Below are 17518 nucleotides of genomic sequence, written 5' to 3'. Positions count from 1 at the left end.
CACTTAGCTGCTGCTTCTGCAAGTATGTCCACAAGCCAGGTCAGTCTTTGTGCTAGGTCTTGAGCACCTCACCAGAACCTCATCCAGCAAAAACCTGACCAAATGTTGTCCTCATTGCTTGGCACCCTCACCAGAAACTGTTTTTTCCCTGCCTACAAAGGGTTGAAGTCTTCTGAATCTTTCCAACTTCCTCCCTCTTGCCACCCCATCCATCAAAGGAAAGCTATACTCCTAAGTGTATGTGATGACTCGTTTACCTGCTGCTCATTACAGTAACTGAGTGTCTTTCCTCTTGCTCTCTTCTGGAATATATTTAAATGTTCCCTAAAATAATCTTGGATCTGGTTCTCAGAGAAAAATAAGTTCTCATTTATATTAAGCCATTTAATAGAAGATTTCAGGAGGATGCAGCTAGCAATTTACCATTCAGTGCACAGGCTGTGTTGGTGGGAGGAGTGGAAGATTTCACTCAAAATGGGTTCTGGCATTGTATAAAAAACCTCTTCTGAAGTGAGCTGTCACCTTGTCATTTGTCCATTACATACCTTGCAGGTTTGACATGGCACATGAAGATTTTGTTACATCAGCAATGAACTTTCAGTCATACTAATTTTCATTTGTGATTACTTCTAAAATGTATATACCCACACTACTAGGAGCTTTTTATATTTCTTCCAGTTTTTCTGTAGCCTTGTTTTCTAATTGCGAAATAATTATGAGACAGGTAAAACAGTTTACAAAGGTGACTCTTCACTCTTAATGTTGTATCAATGCCTTGTTTCTGATCTAGAGAATATACTTTGTAAGTGTAGTATTTCTTTGTAAGTGGTTAGTAAGTACTTCTAATTACTGATACAGATGATTCAGTTTATTATCCCAGTTTATTGTCCCAGGACACATTTTTGGCTATGAAATATAAATACTAGAAATAAAAGCAAGCTGTTCTAGTTTTCTTCACTTGACAGCTTTTGAATTGCTCTTGATTAGGGCTCTTATAGGCATTAAGAGTTAACATGCCTTTAAATAACTTTAAAAAATAGAAGTGATATTAAGGATGAATATATTTTTCAGCATTGATTTTAGAAGAAAATTTAATCTAGCAAAAGTTCCAGCATATTCTGTTGGGTTTGCAAGTGAGATAACATACATTTTATTTTTCAGTATTATTTTCTAAAAAATTATTTTTTTAAGTAAGAATTCCGAATGAAGTACTTCACCTCTCCGTTAATCCAAAGCAGAATTCTTTACTCCAGAAAAGAAATAAAACAGGGTGCATTGTGACTGGAGTAGAGCTGATTTTCAACTATTTGAATTTGCAATCCAAATTATGGATTCAGGTGTTTATACTTCCTCTTTTTGCTCCTGTATGCATTGCTTTGTTAACAGTGTTTACACAGAGAGTACATGTTGTCTTCACAAGGCTCACTTATGTCTAAAATCATGTCTGTTCTCTACAAAAGACTTCCAGAGGGTTAATGAGGGTTAATTTTAAAAAAATATTAATCTCATCACTGAATTTACTTTTTGTTTGTTTGTTTGTTACTGCATTTATTTATTTATTTATTTATTTTTCCTTTCTGTATGGCTTACCGCACTGTCAGGGCAGCTGAAAACCCACTGTGTAAATTCCTTTGTCTAGTTTTGGTGTAGTGACTCAATTGCTGTTTTTCACCAAAGACATTTAATTTGTTCCATTGTCATGTTTAATACAAAAATGTCATATATGTTGGGTGATTCTGTTGCTTGTGAAAGCTAACACAATGTAAGTGAGATTATCTTTTGAACTGCTTGTCATTGCCTTAGATGGATTGTACTCTCTAAACTAATACTTATTTCTATTTTTTTCTGAAATTTTAGTATTAAAATGAAGGAATGAATGCAGGAAAAGAGTATAAATCTGAGAAGTCAAAAAGCATCAACTTTTCAGTGATTTTTCTTTTCCTTTCTGATAGATAAGATAGACAATGTCCTCCAGGATCTTCTGGGCTCTGCCACAGGTGACCAACAGAGCTTCTGGGTGTCTCACATCTTTTTCAGTTTTATTTCTTGTATTACTGCTGATTCTTACCATTCTTACCTCTTCATTGTATTGTAAGAGGGACACTGAAAATTGTTGGGGACACACAGACATCTCTCAGAGCATTTGCAGAAGTGTCAAAACAATAATTTCCAGTGACTCTTAAAAGATCACCTTTCCATGTAAGGTAATGGCAGCAAACAGGTTTGTGTTAGGCCATTTGTGTGGGGGATTATACAAGTGAGAATTTACTTAGTTTCAAATATAGAAAGTGAATGTTAAGAGACCATAGATAGGATTAAAAAAAAAAAAAAAAAAGCTACTAAATACAGTAAATTAAACAAATCTGAAATTTATTCTTATAACTTTTGTTTTTGTTTTTGTAAGCATAGACTTAACAAGATTTGGGAATCCGTATTTATCATTAATTACTTCTAATAATTTTGACTGCCTCAGGAAGAGCAAACCATTTTTGGCTGCATCAATTTCAGAAAGCAAAGCCAAGTGTCTTTGCTGTGTACCAAGACAGATTGAAAGCCCATCCTACTTGAAAAATGAATTTACAGTGATTTTGGCCTTCTGTTATGTGTAGAGGAGGAAATGCTTGAAGAGATGTTTCAGATGTACAGAGGACCATCTGTGACTTATTTTGCTACAAACTCTTTTAGTTTGAACTATGACTTGGAAAACAAACAAACAAACAAACAAACAAAAAAAAAAACAACTTTGGAGAGGACCTTAGCGAACTCAGTGGGAACAAAGTAGTTTTAACATTTCAAACATAATTACAATCCACATAGCCCAGAGCATGTACCACCACTTTGTTTGGAATCACAGTTTTGCAGCAGATTTTCTTATATGTTTTATTAACTGAGTTAAATAAATATATCCAGAGGTTTTATTCCTGTTTTCAACTTTGAGGAAGTCCTTCAAAATGACTTAATCTTTTTTTGTGAACTGCCCAAATAACAGCTGGCCCAATAATTTGTGGTGTTTTATTGGCCAGACAAACACTGTGTATGAGGTCTGTGCTTAATATACAAAAGCACTGCCTTGCATATTTTGCACTTTTTTTCAAAAGAATAAGCATTAGAGCTTAATGGTATGTATGCATTCGAATTTTGGGCTTCTTTTATTGACCAGAGTATCTATTTTGTTATGCCAGATGAGCATGGATATTTGTGTTGAATCAGGGGTGGCCAACCAGGTTCACTCAAAAAGCCAATCTGTGCTGGCGAAACTATCAAGATTAGCAAATGATGCTGTTGAATTAAAAAAAAAAAAAAAAAAGGAAAAAAAATCACATGACCTAATGTTCATTGTTATCCGTGTCTTTGAGTATATTTGATTGACATTATGAAGTATCTAAAGTAGAGATGCATTTTGGTTTTGAATTTTTCCTGTTACAAGAAAAGAGATCTGAAACTGGGGTAGTCTGTTGCCTGTGAAATCATCCCATTTTCCTGTTGGAACTCATTGTATTCTGCTACCTATGTACCTGAAGTAATTCCTTACTATATTTTTTTTTACATGTATTGATAAGTCTATCTGTGCTAATGATTGAGAGAAATAAAGATTCTTAAAGGCTAAGCTCAGCCTTTCTGCTGAGCTTATGTCTGACTGTCCTATCCAGTTGTATATAAAATTGTAAATTGTTAGAGGTGGATGAGGAGAAAAACGTTATCTCTAAATTTATAAAAAATTATTGTTTCATCCAAGTCTAGACTTCTGGGTATTCAGCTCAAAATGGTTAAACAGACTATGGAATTAAGGTGATCTGTGGCGGACCTGCAGAACAAGAAGCTGAACTGTTGATCTTCATTTTTTTCCAAGAAAAGCCCCATTTTCTGTTTTCTTTCAGATGTGATGTTTTGTCACACCAACATAATCAAAATAAATTCAAAGACATCATTTTGAACACCTAAGGAAAACATTAATTGTGATTGTCTCTGATATTTCTGCTTCTTAAACATCAGTCACATATGGTTTGTTACAATTGGAGTGGTAGATATGTGGGAGTAAGACAGACCATAAGTGTGCTTTAAGAGAGGAAGCACAAGAGCAGCATCTTTATATAGAGTTATTTGAAGAAACTGCTGAAAAAAAACCTTGGCTGCTTAAATGCAAGCTTGTAAACTTCGTATATATTTGCAAAAAATTTAGCTTCTTGTATTCTGTATGTCTTTTTCTAAACTATAAGCAAGTGTGTTCTAATAGTGTATGTAACTCTTCACAAATCAGTGCTGTATCAAGGGTTACATTTGTACACTGTATTTTGTTGTATCCCCTCCAAGCTTCTTGTGCACCCCCAGCCTCCTCGACGGGTGTTATGAGAAGCTGAAAAACCTCTTACTCTGTTTAAGCACTGCTCCGTAACAACTAAAACATTGGTATGTTACCAACATTATTTTCCTCCTAAATCCAGAACACAACATGATACCAGCTACTATGAAGAAAATGAACTCTACCCCAGTTGAAAAAAGGATAATTTGTAATAGAATTTGTACTTCTCCAGAAAATAAGTAGCACTTTCCGTAAGGAGGTTCTTCCATCTTTCTTCAATGTAAATATCATGTCAGGCGGATCTCTTTCACATATACTGTTGCTGAAAGTTAAAATAATATGAATGTGCTAGGAAATTTACTGATGTTTAGCCATGTTTAATTTTTGTTTTCTTTTCATCTTCCTATCTAAGAATATATTGTTTTATTTTCTAAATATCTTACTCTGTGTCCACCTAATTTCCTCCTGGTAAAGAGGATTTTTATTTTATTTTTATTTCCCTTTGGGAACTCTAGAAAGGAGCTGGGTGAATCTTGGTAAATGAGTGTGTGGTACTTTCACTTTTTTATTTTTATTTTTATTTATTTTTATTTTTATTTTTATTTTTATTTTTATTTTTATTTTATTTTTATTTTTTCCAACATATGAAGTCTCAGATGGTAGATGCTACCCTTTCTGCTGTGACTTGTGATGGAAAAGGTCTTGAGCCAGTGATGCAGAAGTCTTCTGAGAGGCTTCTGGAGTGCAGAGTGACTTGCAGTACACACCTTCCTATTGCTGTATGGCCTCTGGGCCTTTCTTTCACTGATTGATTTCTGACCAAGATTCAGCTGTGATCTACTCAATAATTTTTAGCAGCTAAGCATTCCTAGTGACAAAAACTGTATTTCCCACTCTTCAGAACCATAACACAAAACCTTCTCCTTTAGTAATGAAAACGTGAGTATTACAGCATATTAGCAGTTAGTTATTTTAGTATATTAGTGTATTTGTACAATAGACAATATACAATATACAATATATAACATATAATATATAATTAGTATATTAGACAACTAGTATACCACAGAATTGCTGTGACCTACAAGTCATATTAGCATGTTTCATGAGAAAAGGACAGTTTTGGTAATCTCCACATCTCTACTGGCAGTGAAATCTGTTTTTACTCTTCTGTGGCAAAATGTTTGTGCCAAGTGACAAAGGAACAAGTAAATCCCATCAAACATTTGTTAGAAAACAGCATGTTGTCAGTTAGAATCATGAATTATTTCATCCCTCAGTAGGCAAACCTGCAGAAAGGCTGTGCCAAAACATTTACAGATACTTTTTGATGTCTTTTAGGTATTCTTGGCTTGCAAAGTAGGCCTAATCCTATAGGACTAGTGGACTGCTTGAGTAATTTGAAATAGAAGGATCAATAAATGTCAAGGAAAAGCAGAAGTATTGATAGTTGCATTATGTGCTACATGACTTCTTTCACCTTTTTCTTTTTTCTTTTTCTTTTTCTTTTTCTTTTTCTTTTTCTTTTTCTTTTTCTTTTTCTTTTTCTTTTTCTTTTTCTTTTTCTTTTTCTTTTTCTTTTTCTTTTTCTTTTTCTTTTTCTTTTTCTTTTTCTTTTTCTTTTTCTTTCTCTTTCTCTTTTTCTTTCTCTTTTTCTTTTTCTTTCTTTTTCTTTTTCTTTTTCTTTTTCTTTTTCTTTCTCTTTCTCTTTCTCTTTCTCTTTCTCTTTTTCTTTTTCTTTTTCTTTTTCTTTTTCTTTTTCTTTTTCTTTTTCTTTTTCTTTTTCTTTTTCTTTTTCTTTTTCTTTTTCTTTTTCTTTTTCTTTTTCTTTTTCTTTTTCTTTTTCTTTCTTTTTCTTTTTCTTTTTCTTTCTTTCTTTCTCTTTCTCTTTCTCTTTCTCTTTCTCTTTCTCTTTCTCTTTCTCTTTCTCTTTCTCTTTCTCTTTCTCTTTCTCTTTCTCTTTCTCTTTCTCTTTCTCTTTCTCTTTCTCTTTCTCTTTCTCTTTCTCTTTCTCTTTCTCTTTCTCTTTCTCTTTCTTTCTTTTTCTTTTTCTTTTTTTCTTTTTCTTTTTCTTTTTCTTTTTCTTTTTCTTTTTCTTTTTCTTTTTCTTTTTCTTTTTCTTTTTCTTTTTCTTTTTCTTTTTCTTTTTCTTTTTCTTTTTCTTTTCCTTTCCCTTTCCCTTTCCCTTTCCCTTTCCCTTTCCCTTTCCCTTTCCCTTTCCCTTTCCCTTTCCCTTTCCCTTTCCCTTTCCCTTTCCCTTTCTCTTTCTCTTTCCCTTTCCCTTTCCCTTTCCCTTTCCCTTTCCCTTTCCCTTTCCCTTTCCCTTTCCCTTTCCCTTTCCCTTTCCCTTTCCCTTTCCCTTTCCCTTTCCCTTTCCCTTTCCCTTTCCCTTTCCCTTTCCCTTTCCCTTTCCCTTTCCCTTTCCATTTTTTTTTTTTTGTCCTAAATGAACAAGTGGAAACCTGCCAGTTCACTTATCATCCTTCCTTCCTAGCTCCAGGCTGAATGAGAAAAGGTTATACCAGTCAACTGGAAGATATATTCTGGGCAGAATTGTTTTCAAATTATTATGTGTCACTTTAACACATGTAATGTAGAATAAAACAAAACAACTAACCAAACAAAAGGAAAAAACAACAACAACAACAACAACAACAAAACCAACAACAACAAAAAAAACACATCTAAGTTCTGAAAATTAAACATAAAGCCCTGAAGTTATTAAATAATACCAGGTACAAATCATTTAAAGCATTTAACTATTCTGTGTGAACTTTCACTTGTTCTGTGAATAAAATCCTTTTCGCTGAGGGAAAAAAAGACTTCTTCCACTGGTGTGTAAATCATGCCATATACTCAAAGAAGTTTTTTGTTTGTTTGGTTGGTTGGTTGATTTGGTTTGATTTGTTTGTTTGTTTTTATTCAGTGAGTGTAGGTTCACATGGATTTGTGATAAATGTGTCTGTTTTCTGTTATAGATTCAGCTTCAGGAATTGACTGAGTAAACCATATTAAATACTATTTTTTACAGAATGAAAAAAACCCTGACACATGCTGGGGTGTTTAGGGGTGCAGGAACTTTCTAACCTATCAGATCTTCCAACTCTTTGAGTGTCTGCCAACAAATAGGGAGCATGAAGATACCTTCAGTGAATGCAGGGCAGTGGTGGAGAAGTATTTATATTACCCATAAAGTAAAAGGTCCAGCATTGACAGAACCTTTCCAACAGCAGACATTGGATCTGAAATTCTCTTGCAAAATATTGCAAATACAAAGCTACTACATGCTTAGTATTTTTATTTAATTACTTGCTCAATATGGTATCAAGATCCATGCCTTGTCCTTTGCAAAGAAAGATAGCTCAGATTTTGTATTGTGTACTAGCACAGAGAAGCTGATTTCCTTTCTGTGGATAATTTCTTGCTTTTTCTGAGCATGATAGTCAAATGCAAGATAAAATATAGTCCTAAAGCTAATGGTTTGAGATGATAGCTGTTCTGGTTTCTAGTAAATATGTATCCAAAATGAAGAAAAACCACTCTTCCAGCATTCTTTAGTGAGTACTTGCCTTATGAAAGATGTTTCATAACATATCCAACTGATGAAAAGAGAAATAGGCTTCCCAGCCATGTGTTCTCCCGTGGCATGACCAATTCTATCATAAGAGATGTTTTAAAATATTGTCGCAATTTTCCAACATGTAAGAGGATGAGTGACCAAAAAAGTTTAATGAAAATAAAAAGGGTCGTATATAGAAAAATGATGTGATAAAAATGTTTCAAATAGTCAAAGATGCAGAACAGAGATATCTCAGAAAACAAAAAAAGTCAGAGGAAATTTAAAACTTATTCCAAATATTCCCAGAATACGTCATTAGGAGTTTTACCAGTTTTCCACTCCTTTCTTTTAACATTTTGGCATCAGCATTTTTATATTTTTAAGAATGATAATTCCTAATGTAAAACATTGACTTCTACTGTGTCAAGATACACTAGTAACTTTAGTTGCCTAGATTTCAGCTGTGTTGGTAACACGTAGTACCAAGAAAAAAGCATTAATTTCCTGTTGTAAGTCCTACAACTTTCTTCTTTCAAATCTGAACTGTTTGGGACATTTTAAGAAAAACAATACAGCAATTTGGTCCTTAGTTCATAGGAAACAGACTTCTACAAACATGTTATTTAAGCAGTATGCATTCAGTTCAAAAAGTGCATTTCATAAATATTTTCATCATATGCTCTGACATAATTTGAAGACCTCTATTTAGGAGTAGATTTAGAGAGCTATATATAGGACTCCTTTTAGAGAAAGCTCTAGGGGTAGAACAACAGAGGATTTGATGATTAACTTAATCACATTAGGAAAGATTAACAAGATGATAAGAATAATATTACTGTAGAAACTAGTACATGCTGTCAAAATATAAATAAACTGCGATGTGTAAACTAAAAGATTAAAAATATATATTTTTAGATATTTTAAATTTGCACACCATTTACAATCTCCTTCAAATCTTTAAGAAAAAAAAACAACTCCAATAAGCAATTGGGAATTCTTGTTTTCTCATTGGCAAATAAAGTATTTACAGACTGAAACAGCAGGATAAGGCTATCACACAGAAATTGGTATATTGAAGGTTCTGAGAAAAAAATAGGAAGAATTAGAAGAATTCTAATTGTGGTGGATTTGTTAACATTCCGCGCTGTTTACATGTATGTTCCATATGGCTTTATGTAGCCAAAACGTCGTCGGAGAAGTAAAATGCTTGGTAAAAACATTGTTCTTGCACTTGACAGAATTACTGTAGTCACTTTTATCTGAAATATTCTGGCTTCTGACAGAAAATGCTTATCTTCTGAAATCCATGGTTTAAATTTATTCCTAAAAATATAGGGATGGTAAACATTTCTTGGACATCAGCAGCAAAAAAAAAGGTCTCCAAAACATCACCTTGCCTTTCAATAATTCCTTCTTTAATTGACAGAAGTTGCATAGTAATACATCTGATTTGAAAGGACTAAGAAAACACAGGGGAAAAAACAAAACAAAACAAAACAAAACAAACAAACAAACAAAAAAAAACAACCAAAAACAATAAAGTAGTCTATATCTGAATGTAAGTATTTCTGTATCTTTCAGGTGTAACTGAGTAGCTGAAATAGATATGAAATAGATACTGCTACTATTTAATAGCATCTAGAAAATATGTGCAATAAGTTTAGGAGGATTTATTATCAGGTGACTTTTTATTATTTTTTTACTAGTAATATTTCTCATACTCTATATACAAATAACAGATTAACTGGTGCTCTGACTGCCAGCATACTTTCTCCAGTTAACAGCATATGTCCAAATTATTCTGTTTGTGCTAAAATGGTCCAAATAATGGATATTTTAATTAGGCTACTATTTCAGGTGCTTTTATCAGGCTTTTAAAATGATTTAGGGTTTTGTATAGCTAAGTATTAATCAAGTACATCTCTCTCAATTGAATGTGAAGCTGATTCCTCTTCTTTTTTCTTCTTCTTAATGAATGGGAGTAGATGCAGCATAGAAAGTTGCACTTACCATGTCATTTTCTGTAGTCATTGGCAGTCACCATTGAACTTGTCAGTTAAAATTTGATAAATGTCTTCTATATAATTTTTTTGATATATTCCTAACTCTATAAAATAAACATATATTTATTATTCTTTAAATATTTTAAATTGAACCTGACTATCTCTGTATTTTTAAACTAAATTTGTTTATTTAACTAAGATTAAATAAATGTTCTCTTTTAGAATTTTATTGTTTTGTGATAAACCTGTAAACAATTGTGCAACTCATAACCAGTGTATGCATAGCTATCTCATAGAACTAGGGTGAAAGGGTAGATCTTTTTAGTAGCCTTTTTTTCTTAATATTCTCCATCTGCAGCTTCTGTATAGCACTCTGTGCAGTGGCACTGTGGTCACTGCCACAATGAGGAGAAGGATGAAAGGATGTGATTCTATGAATCTATGTCTTGGTAGAGTAGACCAGACCCACTTTCGTTCTCAAGAAAACTGTGTGACAAACAGAGAGAAAACAAAAAGAGATGGTTTGGTGATAAGAAAATCATAGAAGTAAAACATAATTAAGAATAGTAGATAAGTGATTTTGAATGGGGAAAACAATGACATTGATTTATTTGGGTCTCTTTTTTTTGGTACTGAATACTGATACTGTAGAAGGAAGACTGATCCAGTGACGTCACAAAAACTAAGGAAAGGGGAGGAGAGTGAATGTAAGTGAACAAAGCTGTCTCCTGTAGATTGTCTGAACCCTTGCTCCCTTGCAAGGACAATAGTTTTGCACTATGAGGATATTGACAAGTCAGGCTCTGTTGAAGGGGTTTTACAATGATGAATTAAATGTCATTATTCGAATGTAGATCTTCCCTGTCAAAATACTACTATCTAAAGAAATAAAAACTGGAACACATTTTTCCAAGGACTTACCTATTTTCCTCACTTCTTCATCTGTATGACAATGATTTGTAGCTATTGATGTGTTATTATATTATTGGGAGGGGTGGGAAGAGGGACTGCTTTTTCTGTTTTTAATGCACATTGTCCACTTACAGAATATCATTTAGCAAGCTTAATCTTAACCTTCTAATCTGAACAAATTATTTACTTAATGTGAAGAGGTATATCACATTTTTCACAGCAATGCAATTTGTGCTTTTTAGCAGAGATATCATTAAGAAACAAAAGGAAGATTTTTCTTCTTTGGCAGAGCATTGATGAAATAAAGGTGGATGTCATGGTCATACAACTGGGAATAAATCATTTTGTGTGGGTTGATGATTGAATTAGAGAGATGGTAGAGGAATCCAAGTGTAGCTGCTACACTATTTACTGGTTTTGTAGTCATGATACTGGATATGTTCATATGAACATATATTCAAGCCAGAGAAAAATAAAAATAATTTATTGCTTTTCATGAGGGTAACTATTCAACATTGTATTTTTAAATATTCTGCATTCAGAATAAATTTGAGGAACAACTGTTTACTGACAGAGAATAAGCACTATTTATAGATAGAAACATAGAATCATTCAGGTTGGAAGAGACCTCTAAGATCATCTAGTCCAGCCTTTAACCTGGTACTGATAAGCCCACAATTAATCCATGCCACTAAATCCTATATCTACACATTTCTTGAAGATCTACAGGGAGGGTGACTCAACTCTACTGGGAGGGTAGCCTATTCCAATGCCACACAACACTTTCTGTGAAGAAATTTAATATCCAGCCTAAGCCTCCCCTGGTACAACTTGATGCCATTTTCCCTTGTCTTATCACTTGGTGCTTGGGAGAAGAGCCCAATCCCCATCTCTGTATAGCATCCTTTTAAGGTAATTGCAAAGTACAATATGGTCTCCTTCTTTTCTCAAAGCTAAACAACCCCAGCACCCTCAGCTGCTCTTCACAAGAAGTTTTCTAGACCCTTCACCAGCTTCGTTGCCCTTCTTTGTACACGCTCCAGCACTTTAAAGTCCATCTTGCAGTGAGGGGCCCAAAACTGAGTATGGCATTTGAGGTGTAGCTTCATCAGTGCTGAGTACAGGATAATCACTTCCATAGTCCTGGTGGCCACACCATATCTGATACAAGCCAGGATGCTTCTTGGCCACCCAAATACACTGCTGACTCATATTCAGCTGGCTATCAAGCAATACCTCCAGACCCTTTTTTTCGTTCCAGACACTCTTCCCCCAGCCTGCAGCATTGCATGGGGTTGTTGTGCCCCAAGTGCAGGATCCAGCACTTGTCCTTGCTGAACATATTTGTTTAACTTATTACAATATTTGCAGTATATATTTCTTTTTTGATTATTATTACTTTTACTTTTGTGAAGTTGTTGTACAATATCTATCCTTTTCCGTGAGCATTAAGCAGAATTCTAGGGCAATACCATCATTTATATATATATATATATATATATATATATATATATATATATATATATATATATATATATATATATATATTTTAATGAATCATTCTCCCGAGTTGTAATTGAAGACAAAAATTGTGACAACTGAAAATGTTTTGTTTGTTTTCAGTGATATGAAGAATGTCCTCAGTTAAAAAATACACTTCTAATAGAGATATAGGATACTCACCTTTCTGATTTCTGTAAGCCAAACCAAAAATAGTTGATTAGTAAAAAATTCCACCCCTGTATCCAGTTTTGTCACAAATGTGTTCTACCATGTCTATTAGATTGTTGGGCTAAATAGGGTAGTTGTTGCAATCTTTAAAGTGACTTTTTTCTAAACAAATTATATTTTACTTTAGTTTTGGGAAAAAAAAAAAAAAAGTTTCATATGACACCAACTTCACACTCCTTCTCCTCCTCTCCTCTCCTCTCCTCTCCTCTCCTCTCCTCTCCTCTCCTCTCCTCTCCTCTCCTCTCCTCTCCTCTCCTCTCCTCTCCTCTCCTCTCCTCTCCTCGAGTCTCCTCGAGTCTCCTCGAGTCTCCTCTCCTCGAGTCTCCTCGAGTCTCCTCGAGTCTCCTCGAGTCTCCTCTCCTCGAGTCTCCTCTCCTCGAGTCTCCTCGAGTCTCCTCTCCTCGAGTCTCCTCTCCTCGAGTCTCCTCGAGTCTCCTCGAGTCTCCTCTCCTCGAGTCTCCTCGAGTCTCCTCGAGTCTCCTCTCCTCTCCTCGAGTCTCCTCGAGTCTCCTCTCCTCGAGTCTCCTCTCCTCGAGTCTCCTCTCCTCGAGTCTCCTCGAGTCTCCTCTCCTCGAGTCTCCTCTCCTCGAGTCTCCTCGAGTCTCCTCTCCTCGAGTCTCCTCGAGTCTCCTCGAGTCTCCTCTCCTCTCCTTGAGTCTCCTCGAGTCTCCTCTCCTCGAGTCTCCTCTCCTCGAGTCTCCTCGAGTCTCCTCTCCTCGAGTCTCCTCTCCTCTCCTTGAGTCTCCTCTCCTCGAGTCTCCTCTCCTCGTCTCCTCTCCTCGAGTCTCCTCGAGTCTCCTCTCCTCGAGTCTCCTCTCCTCTCCTCGAGTCTCCTCTCCTCTCCTCTCCTTGAGTCTCCTCTCCTCGAGTCTCCTCGAGTCTCCTCTCCTCATCATTTTTCTCTCTCTCTCTTTTTTTTTTTTTTTTTTCTCCCATGCTGAACAAAGGAAACTGTCCAGTCATTATGAAGAAGAGGAAATGTTAATGAAGGGCTAGGTTTATAAGACTAATGGCAAAGAAGTAATTTCTCTTCTTGCAGTAGGGCAGCTCTAGCTGTAAATTACCAACACTGGAAGAGGAAGTTCTTATTCTCTTTTTCAGGAAATGTTAGTTTATAATGGTAACCCAAGCTAATGCCCTAGCTATCAGAAGGTAAGTATTCCGTGTTCTCATTTTCACATGCTGCTTTATCTTGTCTAATAAATAAAGTAAGTAAACAAAATAAGACAGGGAATCTCAGCACTGAGTTGGAGCATTATTCTCTTATACTGCCTCGAGGACTATTTTAGTGCTTTATGCAAATTACAACTGTGTCACAAAAGGAAACATTTAAGATCCAATACAAAATACTGCATAGTATTTTAGTGATTAGGAAACTTGTCTGTCAGGTTGAGAAGCTCCTGATGAGATGTGCTTCCTACTTAATTTGAGAACAGGGACTATAATCCAGATTTTCAGGTTCAATTAAGCTTCAATTCTAGAAGTTCCTCAAATACATAAATGTTTTGCTCTTTGCTTATTAAAATCTTGAGTTCATTTCATTTTATGCCTGTAGGCATATTGTTAAACTGAGTTGGTGTTTTAGGGAGATTAGCACCTAAAAACTCATCACTTTAAGACCTGTATACAACCCAGGAGCTCGGACAGTAATGATCAGTTTCTCAAGTGTCATAATCTAATGTGATTCCAAAGATACCAGTGAACTAAGCCCATTTGCCCTGGCAGAGAACTAAAGCATGTATCAGTAATAAAGTACAACTATAAAAGCTCAAGGTTCGGAATACCAAAATTCTTTCAACTCTTGTTTACATGAAGAATGGAATGATTGTTCAAACTTCTGCTTTGTTTACTACTAACTTTATCCATTTAAAGTAACATTTTTATAACTTTGTCCTTGTCTTCTTTTCTTTTTCACAGCACCTTCAGGCTTGAAGGAATATCTATCTGGAGGCATGTCAGTTAATTTCTTGCATATCAAATTCATCATTGTGACTTCTTGCACGCCAGATCTGAAAAGTAATCAGGAACCTGACCTTCCATGGAGCATGGGAAAGCCCTTCAAGTCAGAGCACAATGAATCACGAGTGTAATCTGTATTGAGTCAACTGTCTCAGATCAGAGGGCTGCAAGCTGAGTCCTGGCAAAAGCCACAGCCTTAAATTCCAGTTAGTGGAAAAGAAGAATATAGAGGACTAAAAATCTTGCCCCATTTCAGAAACTGCTCTCCAAGCCTGACACTTGAGTTCTGTGCTGAGCAACCAGAGTAACAAACGATGAGTTTTTCATGGGTCAAGCCAGCATCCAAAAATATTTCAATATGTAGCCAAAAGGAGAAATGAAGCACTTAGGTGATAGCAGGATATGAATGCATTTACTGCAACAGAGGAATGTTACTGTCTATGGGGAAAGAAGATCTCTGTCATCCCTTGTACATATTCAAAGCCATACAGGAACAGGGCATCAGTGATGTTAAATTGCTTAAAAGGATGCTGTCTCCTGTCCTCCATCCAACTTTGAAGAAGTTCAGCTGTTAGAGATTGCATCTCAATGCACTTCTAGTATTTGCACTGTCACCTCCATTCAGGGTAATGACGTGTGCCACTGTTTGCACAGACAGCCCCAGGAGATTTTTGACCACAACAAGCTATATTTTGCTGGGGCTTCAAAAGGAATATAAAAGTTAGAACTGAAGAAAAACATTTGTGCGCGCTTTCACTATGGGGATCTCTTCACTGAAAGGACTATGGTCCTTTCTTAGGTTTAAATAAATACATACATATACATACATATATATATATATGTATATATATGAAAAAGCATCAATATTATAAGGTGTGTTTAAAAAGGGGATATAATCTTTTTTAATACCATCCATTTTTTATCATATTAGCAGCCAAGAAATTTAATCTATTGAAGTATACACCCAAACCGTTCCTGTTGAACACTGACATTATAGTCCCAGTTACTGTTAAAGAAAAGAAGTCATTTGTAATATGTATTTGACATAATTTTTTTTCTAACCATTTGTCTATACTTCATGGAGAAATTGAACAGACAAGCAACATTCTCAGTTTATTTTTCTAAATAAATGTCTTGTTTATATTATTTGCAGTCACTTATTTTGGCTGATTTTCATTATCTTCAAAATATGATTTAAAGACAGAACCAGAACACAGAAATCATTCATTCATGTTAAGCTGTAATGATTTGCTGACCAAAAGCTTTAATATAAATATTGTAATTTGTAAAATGATGAAGTATATTTATACCGGCAAATATGTATGGTAAACAAGAGGAGGTATTTTAACTCTTAATTTCAGAACATAGTTTATTTTAATATCCACATGAAGAAATCTAAATATATAATGGGATAAATTTTTTATTATCAGTAAGTTTTAGCAAGTAAAATCTGGATGTTTAAATGAAAGGAATGTAGTCTAATAATAGTAGTTTCCCAAATTACACAGAAATCTTTTATCAACTTTCTCATATTATTCAAAAACTATTTTTGTTGTTGATTTTTTTTTATTTGTTTGTTTGTATGTGTTAGTATACTGAAAAGGCCATGAAGATGATACCATTTGATCACAAAAAAATGAGAAGTTATAGGATAAGAGGTTGTTCCTTAGAACAGTCTACAGTTTACAGTTAAGAACAGTTATTTTTATTCATCTACTGCAGTGATTTGTTATCAAGTTATTGAAGATTTCAATGCTAGCACTCTTTTGAATAAAAATATTTTCCTTTTTCCTTAGTCCATTAGCCTGTGTGTAATTTTAAGAGAAAAGTAAAACGTGATTCCCTATTCTCTTAAAGCATTCATCTTAAATCAAGTCTTGTGTATCCGATTTATAAAGCTGAAGAGGTTTTTTGTTGTTGTTATTGTTGTTTTGTTTTTTCTTTAATTCCATTGCTTTTTGAAACCTATTAAGTGCTCACTAAGAGAAAAACGTTCTTTCAAAAACAACAACAAATGGAAAATCCAAGCCATTTTTCACCTGTGGGTTAACCTTGTAATAGGCAGATGTTTTAAAAATGTATTGCTCTGCTCTAGTGTACTAACAAGTGTATGCGTGTGTTTGTGTGTGTGCACGCATGCGCATCCCTACCTGCTGATGAATGCCAGCTCTGCTGAAGTAAGTGCCCCAAGTCCTGTTATTGCAGGAGATGCTCATGTTGTATATTTTGGAAAAAGACTTGAGTGCTGTCTTTGCTTGTGACTCTGAAGCCATAAATAGATTTACAGTTTTTTGTGAATTAAAAAAATGAATTAATTAAGAGAATATTAGTCTAACTTACTGGGCAAAACTCGGAATCATCTCATGGTTTGACTCTCTTTTTCATGGAAAGCTAGAGGTCAATTTCCACTGGTGCAGTTGATAAATGAAACCTTTGTATCTGCTAAAGAATGATGATTGGTGTTTTTTGTTTGTTTGTTTGTTTGTTTTTCCCACATATTTTATCTTACGGTTTGCTTAAAAGCATTTAAATATGACTTTACTTATTTGTCATCAGAGTCATGTATTTGGATGCACAGCTTGCATGGGTTTCATTATGTACACTCTTTGGATAGCCTGTGTTTTAAAACTGGGGATCTTACTCCTTCAGACTAATATTCAGAGTTGTTTAATGAAGGGACATTATCAAAATAGTAAGAAAATTTCAGAATGATAATTTGAGCACTTTCATTATCATCTAATAATATTTGGAAAATCTCTTTTTTATTTTTATTATTATTTTTTTTTTTTGTGAACAGAATGCATTCATCTATATTTGAAAATAGCCCAATAAAAGTCTCATGAAATAATTAATTACTACTTGCTAATACTTTTCTGCTGTGCTAAGTTCTAGATCAGCTCCTGTGTGAAAATGTTATTACACACATCACCTGAAACAGTGTAAAATTTTCTTCAGAAAAAAGCAACAGATGAAAAATAGTAACCTCAGACAGGTTTTATACTATGTGTGCAATGCAAAAATGATAAATATATGAGATGTGGACTGAAGCATATA

At 34.5% G+C, this 17518-nt stretch overlaps 1 protein-coding gene across 4 annotated transcripts in view; it reads left to right on the top strand.

Moving 5' to 3' along the window:
- The window catches only part of PRR16 (proline rich 16), a 173142-nt gene extending 155928 nt beyond the window's left edge, over positions 1-17214 (top strand). For all 4 annotated transcript variants that reach the window (XM_084304973.1, XM_084304974.1, XM_084304976.1 and 1 more), the window contains one exon: positions 14423-17214. The gene's annotated coding sequence lies outside the window, so the exon portion shown is untranslated. The remainder of the gene's footprint in view (positions 1-14422) is intronic.
- Positions 17215-17518: the final 304 nt, after the last annotated feature.

Source organism: Netta rufina (assembly GCF_964035555.1).
Source record: "Netta rufina genome assembly, chromosome: Z".
Classification (NCBI taxonomy): domain Eukaryota; kingdom Metazoa; phylum Chordata; class Aves; order Anseriformes; family Anatidae; genus Netta; species Netta rufina.
Note: the sequence above shows the minus strand (reverse complement) of the source record. Positions and strands in the feature narration are given on the sequence as shown.